This window comes from Equus caballus, chromosome 23 (genome assembly GCF_041296265.1).
Source record: "Equus caballus isolate H_3958 breed thoroughbred chromosome 23, TB-T2T, whole genome shotgun sequence".
Classification (NCBI taxonomy): Eukaryota; Metazoa; Chordata; class Mammalia; order Perissodactyla; family Equidae; genus Equus; species Equus caballus.
The window spans coordinates 13,912,178-13,927,533 of record NC_091706.1 but is presented as its reverse complement, the minus strand read 5'-3'; the positions used below and the strand labels follow the sequence as shown (position 1 = coordinate 13,927,533).

Here is a 15,356-nt window from a genome sequence, read left to right as displayed (position 1 = left end):
AATATTTTATCAGAGTAGATACGATAATTTAATACATGACAAGGAATGCACCACAAATCACCAGAGAAAGGAAATATTACGCAGTAAGTGGTGCTGGGAAAACGATTTGGAAAAAAATTAGATTCTCACCTTACGTTATTCATCAAAATATACTTGAATTTAATGTAAATTAAAGAGATCAATGTAAAAAATGAAATGAAATAATAAACAAGAAGAAAACATAAGGACTTTTCATTTGTCTGAATGGGGAAGAAGTTTGTAACCTCAAAATCAAGGAAGCAAAGCATTAGTGGTTCTAAATAAAAATAAAACCTTGTGTTTTTCAGAAAATAATATATGCACAACCTAGGAATAATATTAACAACAAATAATACAGATCATATATAACCAAATTAGTGGGCAAAATATCACGTGACAAACACTAAGAGCAAAAAAATGAGTATGAACAGATAATTCAAGGCAGAAAACACAAATGGCCAAGAAACACATGGATAAACGATCATCCTCATAAACAAAATGCAAATTCAAGCATCAACATACCATTTCTCACTTAGTGAATTAAAGACTTCTACAGACACAGATGCCCAGTGCTACTCTGGGCTCTCTGAAACAGGCACTCTGTGTGAACTGTTGAAAGCATATAAATGGGGATCTGTACACAATGCTCTGGTGAGCTGCACAAAGGCACCCACAGAGAGTGTGAGCGGGTGTGACGGGCCAGAACCCACCCCCAAGCTTGGACTGGCAGGGCTACCTCTGCCCAGAGGTGTGTAACTTGACCAAAGACGCCTTACAGGTTGATAGAGGCCTGCATTATAGAAAGCAACTTGAGAATATATATTAAAGATTTTAAAAGCATTCAGAACTTTGAATCTATCTGGCATCCATTTAAGGAAATAAATCCAAATATGACAATGGGAATTATGCTCAAAGATGTTCAATGCAGTGTTTTTCTCATAGTGAAAAATGTCCAACAGTAGGGGATGATTGATTTATGATATCCTCATGCAGTGGTCCGTGGTAAGCCATTAAAATGTTTAGAGTGGGGCTGGCCCTGGGGTGGAGTGGTTAAGTTCCCATGCTCTGCTTCAGCAGCCCAGGGTTCGCAGGTTCAGATCCCAGGTACTGACCTAGCATCACTCATCAAGCCACACTGTGGCAGCATACCACATAAAATAGAGGAAGACTGGCACAGATGTTAGCTCAGGGCCAACCTTCCTGACAAAAAAATAATAAAATAAAATGTTTATGGGGCCAGCCCAGTGGTGTAGTGGTTAAGTTCAAGCTAGCCTGGGGTTCATGGGTTCAGATCCCAGGCATGGACCTACACACTGCTCATTAAACCATGCTGTGGCAGCATCCCACATAAAATAGAGGAAGATTGGCACAGATGTTAGCTCAGCAACAGTCTTCCTCAAGCAGAAAGAGGAAGACTGGCAACAGATGTTAGCTCAGGGCCAATCTTCCTCACCAAAATAAATAAATAAATAGTTTATAAAGAATTTATGATAGCATTTTAAATGGTTATATTATAATATTAAATGAAGAAAGGAAGATGCAAAATTTCATATACAGAAACAATCTCATCAATATAAAAATAATCCATACATGGGAATGAAAAAATAATGGAAGAAAATATCATCAATTGTTAACAGTCTCTAGGGTGCTATTATAAGTATATATTTTTTCTTCTTTAGTGCATTTTCCAGTTTCCTATATGTGTATGTACTACTTATTTTTTTTTTAGGAAGATTAGCCCTGAGCTAACTCCTGCCAATCCTCCTCTTTTTGCTGAGGAACACTAGCCCCGAGCTAACATCCATGCCCATCTTCCTCTACTTTATATGTGGGATGCCTACCACAGCATGGCTTGCCACTTAGTACCACGTCCACACCTGGGATCCGAACTGGCAAACCCTGGGCTGCCAAAGCTGAACGTGCGCACTTAACCGCTGAGCCACCGGGCCGGTCCCTGTACTACTTTTATTACGTGGAAAAAATATTCACTTTTTGAAAAAGTATGGTATTTTGAAATATTTTATCTTTCAACAACAGCTTTATTGAGATATAATTTATATACCATAAAATTCACCCCTCTAAAGTATACAACTTAGTGGTTTTTAGTATATTCAGAGAAATAGTCATTTTATATGTTTTTAAAAAGCCCTCCACTGGACTTTGTGAATCTGCACTATGGGACAGAACGAATCCGTACATGTGCATATAAATGCATGTGTGAGCTCAGGCACAAACACTCTGAGACGGCGGTCTCCCCTAGGGAAGACGTGGTGTCACCGCGGTCAAAGGCAGGCCCTGCTAGGTCAGGACAGCAAACACGCGCCAGTAACACCCAGGGCAGATGTTACAAAGCATCATGGTACTCATTTCAATTTTACCATAAACTAGTTTACATATTCAAAATATAGAAAATAAAATGACAAATTTTGCCCATCTTCAAACTTAATAAAGCATCAGAAACACCAAGGAAGCCTCTGTGCCATCTCTCCCCTTCTCCACCACAATTCTATAGCAGTCCCCCTCCACCAGGGAAAACTCGACCGGCTCTGGCGTACACCCTTCTGTGGAGATCACGGTGCTCTCTCCCTGTGGCTCAGACTTGCCTCAGTATCCTCGGAACAGAACTCGACAAGTAACACAGGCTGAAACCTGCTGTCCCTGCATGAGATCCCAACCACTGTTTCAAATTAGAAAAGTTCATAGCAAGTGAACACAGTAGCTTTGAGACACTAAGTAGAAGACATTCATGATTTTAAAAAGTCCCGGCAACATATGTAATGTAATTTACAAAAATGAATCTTTGGGGGGGCGGAATGGGAAATTTGCTGAGTTGAAGTGAACTTTTTGTAAGGTATAAGAGAATCAAAAAGCTTCTTACTAGAGTGAAGAAAAGGCTGGATGGAAGCCACTTGCATATCATTTGACTGTTTTCCTTTCAGTTCAAAGCTGTCTTTATAAATACAGAAAGCCAACAGGAGCTGACAACAGCCCCAGGAGTTCATCTCCCAGTTATTTTCAAACACCAAGTGCAATCTGGGTGAGAGCAAGCCACTGTGGTCAGGCCGGCAAACCCAGGGGAGGTAAATCACAGCCAATGCACATCCCTCGGGGGTGGTGTTCACCTCGGATTCTGCTTAGTGCACCACAACCTCTCAGCAAACAGCAGGACCTGACACTGCGTGCGGTGCGATGCAGGTGTGCTGCTGCTGCTGCAGGAAGCCCAGCCACGCCTGGCCAGCCATACGCCACATCCACGTGGAAGTACCCACACTAGACCAGACAGGGGCAAGGAGGAGGCCGGGCTTAGTTTGGAAACTATGCAGCCAAGGGGTCAGAGGCAGGGGCAGTTTTTCACTGACGAGGTCAGATTGATGCTAGATGGAGAGAGAGTTGAACTGGAGAGGCTTAACCTTCTGCCACCAGGCTTTTGGCATTCTATTTAACAAACACTTAAAACACTTATATGCTGGGAGCTGTTCTAAGTGTTTTACAAACAGTAATTCATCTAATTCCCCAAAACCTATAGGGTAAGTGCTATTATTGAATGTATTATAGATGAGGACACTGAGACAACAGAAGTTATGTAATAAGCCCAAAACTGGTTACCTAGTCTATGACCAAACCTTATAAGGAACCTCCCTGTATCCTTTCTCCAGGAGGCAGCTGGAATAGTTCTTTAACATAACAATGCAAATCTGATTAGTCCTCAGCTTAAGACCCTTTATGGCTCTCAAGCACTCTTAGGGTGAAGCCCAAAGCAATGAAGCCTGGCCCCATCAGTTTTACAGCCCCTGCCTGGGACTGATTTCCCTCACCAGCTTGTTTGGGGCCCCAGAAGGCCCCTCAGGACTTCAGCTTGTCCTAGCTCCTTGGCCAGGAAAGCTCTCCTAGCCCCTTCACTTGGTTAAGTGAGGGAATTCTAACAATTATGACAACTAAAGCTTACTGAGTGCTTGCCATGTGTGAAGCACTTTGCTAAATTCTCTAAGTATGGCATCTCACTTAAAATCCCATGAATTCAGTTTATAATAAAATTCAGCTATGCAAAGTTTCAATCAAGCCACTATAAACAGGTGGCTACTATCATTATAATTCACAGAATTGGCCCTTAAAAAATTAAAGCATAAAGTATTACAGACCCAGTTGGGATAAAAAGCAATGTAGTGTACCTAGAAAAGAAGGAAACTGGTTTCAAGGAGTAGCAGTTAAGGGTCAGTCAAGATTTAAATTCTTAAGACAAACCATGCCAAGGCTTTGCCCCTGCACTCCAGTGCCTCCAGAAGCACTCGTGCCCCGGCCTGCGATCAGTGCGTGAGGCACGGCTTCCCAAACCTGCATGAGTCATCTTGGCACCTGAGCCAATGAAAGTTAAAAAAACATCCAGGACACTCAGTAGATTCAGAGGGTGTAAACAGGGATTGTAAATAACTCCTGAGCAAGGTTTAAAATAGCCATAAACAGTTCCCTAGATAATACTCACAATGTCTGCCTTATACAAGCTGACTGTAACACTTAAGGTCTTGGAAATATGAAAGTAATTTAATTGGCAGACATGTCCTGGCCTAAATTCCCAAAATGATATAGTCAGAAATTGATTTTTTAAAAATCTAATGCTATAAAGTTAGTTCCCCATTCCATCTCCCACTTTGTTTTAAAAAAACCAAACAAACAACTCTATACCATAATACTCAGTGTTGGCAAGGATGTGGTGAATGGTGTATTCCATTGCTATTGGGAGCAGAAATTTGTAAAGCCTTTTTGGGAAGTCACTTGATAATGTGTAGCCAAAACATTAAAATTCATATCTTTTTACCCAGTAATTTAGTTTCCAAGAATATATCCCAAGGAAAGGTTTAGGTTCATAGCAAAATTACTTATAACAGTGAAAAACTAGAAACAACCAAAATACCCAGCAACACTGGATTGGTTGAATTCATTATAGTTTATCCGAGTGTGAATCATATTGTAAAAAGATATTTAATGACATAAGAAAAGATAACGTAACACTAATTTGAAAAGCAAGATGTGAAAACTGTATGTTCAATGTGATATTAATTTTGTATGCATGAAAATTACTGGGAGGAAACCTAACAAATAGTTAACATAGATTGTTTCTAGGAGTATTTAACATTTCTTCCTTAAACTACCTGTATTTCCAAAGTGTCTACAATTACCGTATCTTACTTTTTATCACAGAAAATGTTTTGTAAAATGAAATTATATACTTTAACTTCTGTTTTTTCCATAATTCCCTAGTACAAAATGCTATGGAGAGCCACAGAGCTTTATCCCTGGATAAAATAAGCACTGGTCCTAAGAAACAACATAGAAAGGCCTGGCTATGGTACACAACTTCAAGCAGACACCTCAAACTTTAGACCTCCAAATCTCCCTCTTAGTAAACTTAAAAATGGATAAGCACTTCTTATTGCTAAGAATAATTTCCTATTGCTAAGAATAACCTAGCAGCAAACAGTGTAAACATAAAATCATTAAACACTCTGTAGGCACTGTCCCCTGGACAAAAACTATTTCCTACAGTCATATGATAATAGATTCTTTCTAAAATGCTTATCGAGCCATCTTGGAGACCCTCTCCTTCAATCCCCTCATTTTGCTGATGAGGAACTGGGTTTCTGCATACACGAATCAATATCTACAAAAAGGATACGGATGTAAAAGAACAGGTTTTGACTTGAAGGGCATAAAGGAAACATGCAAACACATCATCTTTACGAGCGATCTAAGGTCCTTCAACAGTGGAAAGCGCAGGGTCCAACACAGCTGCACGTAAAACATTTTAAGCCCAATTTTGATTCCTGTAGGAATTTTAAGAACTCTGTTAATGTTTGAAAAGCCATTTTAAAAAAGCTTATACCATGAAGGTGAACTTTCAAGGAGAGAAGTTTTAAATAAGCCAGGGGGAAATGCACTGCCCTTATTTTCAGGTGTTCTTTTTTGTCCTCGCCTCACTGTATCTGCTTCATCTTGTAACAGGCAGCACAGTCACAGGCGGGTTAGGAAAGTTGGAGCAATGAGGCTGTGGTTTGGCGCAGGGTCCGGGTGTGGAAGAAGGGCTGTGGGTTTTGCTCAGGCAAAGGCTAGGAGAGCCAAACTGTGGTCAATATTCTTGAACTGAGACAGAGCACATATTTTACGTTTCTCCAAACAATTTCTTCATCTGGTCATTAACGTCTTTTAGAATTTCCCCCACTTTGGTCCTCTATTGCATCTATCTCTTTACATACAATATAAATAAAAACTGCTCGTAAACAGGGGTCCCTTCCTTCATTCAACAAATATATATTGAGTGTGATCTGTGTTCAAGCGACTCTACTGAGGCTGTTGGAATAAGAAGTTTCTACAATCTGATGAAGGGAGACAGAGATGGAAACAGCCATAATATAAGACAGAATGCAGTATGTGCTGTAAGGAGAGGTAAGACAATCACTGTGGGAACAGGGGAAGTAATGATTAATTCCAACTGTAGGGTTTCAGAGTGCTCCCAGAGATGACGACTTCTGAGCTGATTCTGACAGCTGGGGAAGGGGAGCAAGAGAGAGGGGAAGGAGGTGCAGGAGAAAGAAAGAGAGTGTCGGTGATGTTGGCTGGAATAGACAGAGAAAGGATTAGGGAGGGAGTAGAGCTAGGCAGTGGGAAAGGGGCCATGGTGGTTGATCAAAGACAAGGAAAATGCTCCTGTCACCTCTACTGCTCCAAGCCTGCACTGGATTCCTAAGCACAGCCTACCCCTACAGGGCCTCAGCCTACCTGATGAAACTTACCTCGCAATCTTTCTTTTTGATCCCTATGATTTGATGACATCAGACTCCCTGCTGGTCACCAAATTCACCCATCCCTTCCCCACCTCTGTACCATTTTTTTTTCTCCTGAGAAACCCAACAACCCTAACAACCCCCACCCACCTCTAGCTGACAAAATTACACCTATCTTTCAAAACCCATCTGTCTCCAAGATTCCTGTTCCCAAGGAGATGAGTGTGTCCTCCTGAAATCTCCATGGTATCCTATTTGTTTTTCTCCCACAGTGCCTTCCCCATTCTACCAGTGCACTGTAGGTGCACTTCCTCATTCTATTCATTAGCCCCCAGGCTCACCAAGGAAGGGATTGTATTCCTGCTCTTTATAATCCTCAGAGCAACTGTTAACTAGTCCTCAGCATTTTGCACGAAAGGTGTTCAATAAATACTAGCTGAATCAAACTCAATAGAACGGATTGCTCATTTATAGTTACTGAACGATATAATTACTGCAGGATTCCTTTGTGACCTCGTTACAGTATAAAATGATAAGCTTTCCTTTTCACAATTTGCTTTCCTAAATTTCAGTCCATAAAATACCCACAGAATACTGGAAAAAAAGATGACATTACTGTACTTTTACTCCAAAGAGTTTTACTTAATTTGGTAAACTGACTGGAACCTGGCACACTGATGTGGACATAATTTCATTGACTACTATGCTCATGCTTTGGTGCTACTAAGCTTGTGGCAATCTATGGGTACACCACAGTATTAGAGCACCCAGAAGGGACAGGAGAAGCTGCAACAAGAACCATCCTTGCTGAAACGGGCACTGGAAAATTACAAATCCATCTCGGCTTACATAAAAATTATAATAACTAACTACACATTAAAAAATTTTTTTTCCCTGCAAACCTGAATAGCAAAACAAAGCTTGTATTAGTTCAATCCAATTTATTCAATTATTTTTGGCTAAAAAATTTAACCTTCAAGGCACAGCACATGTATTCTTCTCTTCTCTCAAGCCTTTACAGAAGCCTCTGGTCTACTCAGGCCTCCAGCAGAAATGCTGCTGTGTGGAGCACCGGGCAGGTTCTTGCCCATGTGAAATGCCTGAGCCCAAACACCAAAGGAGTCCCTTCCTTTTTCATGTTCTCATGGGATTTTATGTAAACATCTAATAGAACATTTAGGTTACTATCCTGGAATTGTTTGTTTATATAAGTAATATCAAAATCTCCAAATTAATTAAATCACAGGCAAGTGATTTATATTTTTCTAAATTAGATACCATAGTGAAAGTTGGCTGACTTTCTTAATAACACAATCTTAAGTTATCATTTCCCCCTGCCAACAAAGACAATCTAGAAGCTAGACCAACATATAAATATATATATAAATATATTATTCCCTGAAAAAAATGGAAAGTCACCCTCTATAAAGTAAAAGGGACCAGCAATGCTCTGCCCATAGCACTCCATGACAAAAAAACAAGGAAGATAGGTGTTACAAACTTTAAAAAACTTATATTAAAGGCCTGCATAATGGAGAGAGATACTACAGTATTATCAAGAAAAAGTCAATGTCATAAAGATGTCAATTCTCTGTCATATAGACTCAAAGCAGTACCATTAAGAATCCTAAATAGATTTTTTGGTGAAACTTCAAAAGCTTTTCTAAAATTTAGTTAGAGAAGCAAGGCGCCAAGCTCAGCACATGCTGAGGGGAAGAAGGAAACTATAGAAGTAAATACACAGCGAGACTCCATTTCCACGCAGTTCAAGAGCAGACGCACTAAACAAGGCGTTGTTCAGGGCAGAACCACAAACCCTCAAACCGCTTCTGGAGGAAGGCTGACAGGGACAAAGCGAGTTAAATACTCCACCCCGTCACAGTAATCATTCTGCGCCTGTTAGTCTGAAGCACCCATAATGCTCAGATTTCTCAGGAAGGAAACATCATTATTGAGACGTAGTTTCACTGCTAACTCGTCTAAAATCTGAAATCCATAATATCCGAAATTATAAGGAAAATTGTTTCCATATTATGAAATATAATGTGTATCCACTGCTGGTGATAAAACTATAAAAGAAATGATACACACTGTTTGAAAAGGTATTCAGAATTCTCTAAGTTAAAATTTTAAAGCTTCCATGATATTTATTATTTCATAAATTAAGAATTAAAAGATACTTCAACATGTAACTGGCACATCTGATACTAGCATAATGGAAACTGAGAAGAAATGGGTCAGAAATTAAACATATGGGTTTATTTCTAATATGTTCTTTCTGAAAATGAGACATTTAAATTAATTTTAAAGCATGTTGAGAAAAAAAATCCCTCATTACTTTCATTACAAATATTTGTGATAATGTATCCTTTAGCAAAGTAGTAATACATGGTTAGACTTTTTAAGGAATGAAAGCAGATTAAGCTTAGGACTCATATAGTATTTCCTTCAAAAACAAACTGGTAGTCTGAATAAATTAACCTAAACGATGCCACAGAAAAGAACGCCCAATTCCCACCCTGGAATCTAACAGTTACAGTCTTGCTTCAGTCCCATTAGGGCAGCATGGGTTCATTCTAATAGATCTGCAAGGACCACAGTTTCTTTTATTTCAATCCAATATTTAAACTATTAAGTGATTTCCAATTTTCCAGAATCTGTATCTACTTAAGCCTAGGTGGACAAAGTTTAATTCAGTGACCAAGTTACCGCTGAAGGGAAACTACCCATGACAAAGCATGCTCCGAGAAACACTGGTCCCCAGTACATGGTTGGGAAGTAAGATTCAATAAGTAGTTAGGCATCGATTATTTTGCCTCTTTCACAAGCCACACTCTGAGATGTATAAAAGTTCAAATGTTCAAATATGATTCCAAATCAGGGAAAAGGTCAGAGGGTAACTGATTTTTTCCTCAGAAAACTTGAAATCCTACCATTTGAAATAAACGGATTTATTATTACTCAGCCCTCTTTTAAGTAAGGGTTAGCTCTAAGAAACTATGTATTGATCCAGCCCCTTCCTAGGGCTGCTGAAACCCCGCAAGGTGAGTAGGTTTTCTCAGCTCGGCACTCTTGACCGCAGGCCTGCTAACTCTTTGTTGCAGGGAGCTGTCCAGTGCAGTGCATTCCTGGCCTCCACCCACCAGATGCCAGCAGCAACACCCCTCCAAGTCGTGACAGCCAAAAACGTCTCCAGACATTGCCAAATCTCCTTAAGAACAGAACAGTCCCAGCTAAGAAGCTCTAGTTTAAACACAAAATCTCTTTTAAAATGAATTTGGATTATAGTTTTTGAATATTCCTCTCATCTCTGGTATAAAGATGAATATTGGCAACATAAAGGAGACTTCTGTGACTGATACGGAAATAACTCTAGGAGTTAGTATTGTGTGAAGAAAGGAGGTTGCAGAATAGTAACATCCAGGATAACTCCATGTGAAATGAAACATAAAACAAATTAATGTATTTTCATACACAAATTCAAAGAAGAATAGTAGGGTTTACAGTCAAGCGATATCAGAGACTCCCGTGGAGGGGTTGAGCTCGGGGGAAGGCTGCTATGTTTGAATTGTTTGATTTTTTTTGTGAGACTGTATTAAAGTATTATTTGTGTAATCTGAAAAACAAAGCAAAAGAAAGAAAAGAGGTCATGGGCCTTAAAAGTGAAACAGACTTTTATTTGAATCCTAGCTACACGAACTTGGGGGAATTTTGTTAAACAGTGTTAGGCCTCCCCGGTTCCCTTTTCTATAAAATGCAGATGATAAAGTTGATTTTATGGGTGTGTTACAAAATTAAGTGAGGCACCTGCATGGGAAGTAGCCAGCACGAGGTGGTTGGCTTACAGCACACCCCTGATCATTGGTAGCTACTATGTTTTAAAATCTCAGTTTGGGTAACAATGGAACATAATCTAACAGCCAGGTAACCCCATTCCTGGGGTCTGGGTACTTTCAAACTTCCCTCTCCTCATTGTCGTGGTCAAGGTCCACCTCATGCCCTCTGAATCATCACAAATGCCTGGTCTCACGTACACTCACCTGACACTGAGGGTATCCTCTCTAGGTTTGCCTTTCTCAAATGAGAAATGTATGAAGAGATCGAGGAGGAGCCATGCATGAAAACTGGGTCACTCACCTCAGTGTTTCTCCCGGTGTGGTGTAGAGATACCTCAACCTGAATCACCTGGCGTCTTATGACCATGCAGACAGTCCACTGAATCAAAACCTCCAGGTGTGGAGCAGTAGAATCTAGCTAATCCTTTCTCTGGGCTGAAATCTACTATAACAGCAGTCCAGACAAACCTTAGACCATCCTGTGTAGCAAAGATCACTCGAGCAGCTAAATCAGAATACTTTCAGAGTGGAAACATCCCAGGCCTTGGAGTCAGATACGGCTTAGGTTCAACAAGCAGCTCTGATGCTCAGTGGAGAAAATCACTTTTACTGTCACTAAGCTTCAGTTTCTAAATTATCTTGGAAACAGAGAAAATAATACCTCTTAAGGTTAGGAGGACCAAAAGAAACCATGTATGTAAATCACCCAGCTGGAGATACGGCTCATAGTAGGTGCTAAATAAATTTTCATTCCCATGGTTCAGTGTCAGGGCTGACCCAACTTCTCTGAGACAGGCCAAATGTCTAGAAGCTACCCTTAGGAGGAGAGAGGTCTTTGATGCATTCTGTTTGCCTACAAATCAAACATTAGCAATTGCTTACATGGAACTTAAATATTTGCAGTTTCCCCAAATTAGAGACTTGATGTCCACTTTCTCTCGCCAAGGTCCGTCTTCCAGAGTTCCCAGGAAGTCAGGCACTGCGTCACTGCAGCCACAACGTCAGGATGCACGTAAGCTGGTATTTTTCACGCAGTCCCTTCCATTAAAACCTCCTCTTGGCTCTTGCCCCTGCCTCCTACCATGACTTCATATTCAAAATACCAACCCTCGTGCTGTCTCTGCTTCTGGGGAGAGGACATTGGCAGGAAGAACCCAGGCCATAACTCTCGCTGCTCAGTCCCATGAGGAAGGTCAGGGATTCCTGGAAGGCAGAAACTCCTGCCCAGTGAAAGGCAAAACATTGTCTTTGTACTATTATTCCTGTCCATACTTCTAAATCTTATATCCCCATAAGTGTTGTTACCTGGTAGTCTGAAACAATTAAGTGTTTGGGTTTGTTTTCTCTATAGCTTATCTCTTTGTTTCCTACTAATTTCTGCTCCCTCCTTTTTCCTGTTCTCTCGTATTTTTATGTCCACCTTGCATCCCCCCACTAATAATCCTGCCTGGTATGTCTGGTGCACTCTTGTGTCTTGTCCTAAAGCCTAATCCATCCCAATCCTTTTCTCATTTCACCCTGGAAACTCAAAAGTATGGTGTGATATGTCTCTACTTATTTTTTAAAATAATATTACAAATAAAAATTATGATATTTAAAATCAAATTAAAAAAATTTCTTTTAAAAAACTTGGTATCTGTAATATTCTCATGATAGCATAATATTTGTGCATTCTGGTATGCTATTATTCAAATCTTTGAACATCAGTTAAACGTACCAATTGCTCTCACTTAAAAGGTGAAACAAAGTTATTCCCATCCTGTTTGCACTCTCACATCCAGAGCCAAAACAAATTACTACAGACAGATTTCCATAGCTTTCCCTTCAGAATCCTGCTTTCATGGCTTTTTTTTTCTTTTTAAAATTTATATGTCCCCTTACAGTTTAAATGAAATGATCTACAATAAAAACCTAACTGGCCTGGTATTTTTAGAGCCCTTTTTACTATGAAATAAACACTCAGAAATCTGGAGAACTGCCGTGGTTAAGCCTGTAAGTGAGAAGGAAGGCTGCTCATTCATAGAACCACCCAATACCCATTGTTTACATAGCCTATTTCACGAGCAGGATGCTGACATAACACAATTTGCAGAATTTCCAAACACAGGTCCAACCATAACAAAGTCTGCATTTTTACTTTTGCTTACAGAACCTCTTCCTTGCTCACTCATTAGTTCCGGGGGGGTCGGGAGGTGGGGGGATAGAGTTGGTTTTCCAAAATCCAAAATCAAAAGGCTTTAGAAAATAAGCCTGAACTAAATACAGTATGAACGATTCAAACAATGGCATTAAAACTGTCTATCGTTATGTAATAAACAAAGACATAGAAACGTATGCTTTACTAAACGTACTTACTATAAGCAGGTCATGTGCTGGATAAATTCTTTGCCAAGCTTAAATGATCGTTCCTTTGTAAGCACCCTCACTCTCCACTCGCCCCCTCCGTTCTAAAGCACTGTGGTACTTGCCTTGTAAACCCCCCTGGCTTGTGAATCCAACTCTGTATCTTCCCTTCCCCGGTGCCCACACAGCTGATACTGCCGAGAACATCAGACACCTGAGCCAACTGCTCCGGCCCTGATTTCACGATCACAATCCTTGAAGGGGCTCAGCACTGCCTAGCAACTCTCTTAAGCTTCTCTAGCCAATTTGCTTGGCAACATCCTGAGCAATGATTTTGTGCCTTCTCCTCTCACCACACCACTGCCCTTCCCTACAGCTACTGGCTGAGGACCTCGCCTCATGTAGTAGTTGAGAAAACAGCAATTAACAAGAAACTTTTTCACCTCGTCACCAACCAGTTTACAAACTCAGCTCCCTGCACACCCGTTTTCTGTCTTCCCTCCTGTTCTGCTGGAGGAAGCATCTCTGCTCCTATAAAGTGCAGCTGTCCCCGTGGGCTCTGACCGCCTGCTCCCCTCTTCGCCAAGACTCTCCACAGCAGCGATCCCCACTCTCTCCGGCACCATCACTGGATTACTCACGTCCATTCAGAAACATGCTCTAAGATCTCCCTAATTTTAAAAAAATGGTTTTCCTTGATCCCACATCTCCATCCTGCTAATTACTGCTCTTTTCCTTGCTCTTCATTTAGCAAAGTTTCCTGAGAAAGTGATCTAAACTCCCCTTCGCTACGTCCCCACCTCACACTCATTTTTCAGTCTTCTCTACTCTGGCTTCTTTCCATACCAATTCACTCATCAGAATCCATGATGCAGACCAACGGATTCACTCTGCCCCACCCTTGCTCACCCTCAGCAGTACCCTGGTGTTCATACTTCTCCCAGGGCAACCACCTTGCATGCCTCCTGCATGCACATGCACCACACACCGTGCTGCTGTGTGGCACGCGAGAAGTGAGGACACACACGGTATCCCTGGCTTCTGCCTGCTTGAAACACCTTTGTCTTAGCTGGTGGCACACTACATTTGACACGTTTCTCTTCCCAGCCCGTCTAAATTGCTGGTACTTCCTCCTCAACCCAATTTTGAAATGTTGGAGTCCTCAGAGCTCAGTGATCTCCCAGGAGATCTCATCTAGTCCCATGATTTTAGATGCCGTTTATTGCTGATGTCTTCCACCATAGAGTCTAAACCCACTTTTGATGTCTGACTGCTGATGGTTTTCAGACCCCACCGCTCTCCTTCCCCTCCTGCTCCACATATGGGCAAGCGGATAAGGCAGCTGTTACGAAGGCCTAAGCACTCCTTCCTGTGGCACCAGTAGGAAGCTCAAAGCTTGCAAGGCCTACACAGGGCAACTCCTGCCCCAAGTCCCAGCCTCTGACCACCATAAAAGCTGATCTAGTCCCCTTTCCCGCCAGATGGGAAGTACTCTGCACAGTGTACTTCTCTACAGTGCCACTGCTTTCACTGTGATCCCAGCCACTGTTCTCTCTCACCTAAATGCCGTCACAGCCTCCTACCTGGTTTCTCTTTTTATTCTTGCCTCTTTCTTCGAGGTCCACTTTCCATAAGGCAGCAAGAGGAAGGAATGTCAGGATGTAGCTCTCTCAGGAGCAGAACAATTTGCATGGGTGAGGAAATCTGTGAGTTTTGAATGCAGTAATACTTTTTTCTTTCTTTTTTTTTTTTTGAGGAAGATTAGCCCTGGCTAACATCTGCCACCAATCCTCCTCTTTTTGCTGAGGAAGACTGGTCCTGAGCTAACATCTGTGCCCAACTTCCTCCACTTTATATGTGGGACACTTCCCACGGCATGGCTTGACAAGCAATGCCCAGGTCCGCACTTGGTATCTGAACCAGTAAACCCCAGGCCACGGAAGCAGAACGTGCGAACTTAACCGCTGCACCACTGGGCCGGCCCCTGCAGCAATACTTTTGATGAGACTGGTTTCCTATTTCAGAATGAAGACCCAGGGAACAACGGGATGAGCACCTAGGAGGTGAAAATCTGAAGCTCATTTACCGCTGCAGTTCAGGTAAACCCAGCTGGACAAGCACACTTCCTGGAGCTAATGACAAGAGGGGCAGAGAAGAGCGAGGAAATCACTTGGTAGATGTGATGAGGTTCAGACGACTGACCTGGCAGCAGTCACCTTCACTTCCTCCCAGATTCGAGGAGAAGCACGTCTGTTCACTCCCCAGCTCCTGCCACACATGCTTTCTGTTGAAAGCTAACACCAGTAATGGAAAGCCCAGGAGTGAAGCAGAGACCGGAGGGCAAGTTCAAAGACCTACATCCTAGTTTCCCGCCTTAGCCAGC

The 15,356-nt window shown here is 41.5% G+C and overlaps 1 protein-coding gene across 11 annotated transcripts in view; it reads right to left on the bottom strand.

Moving 5' to 3' along the window:
* The window catches only part of FANCC (FA complementation group C), a 244,233-nt gene that overhangs the window by 76,799 nt on the left and 152,078 nt on the right, over positions 1-15,356 (bottom strand). The gene's annotated exons all lie outside the window — the stretch shown is intronic.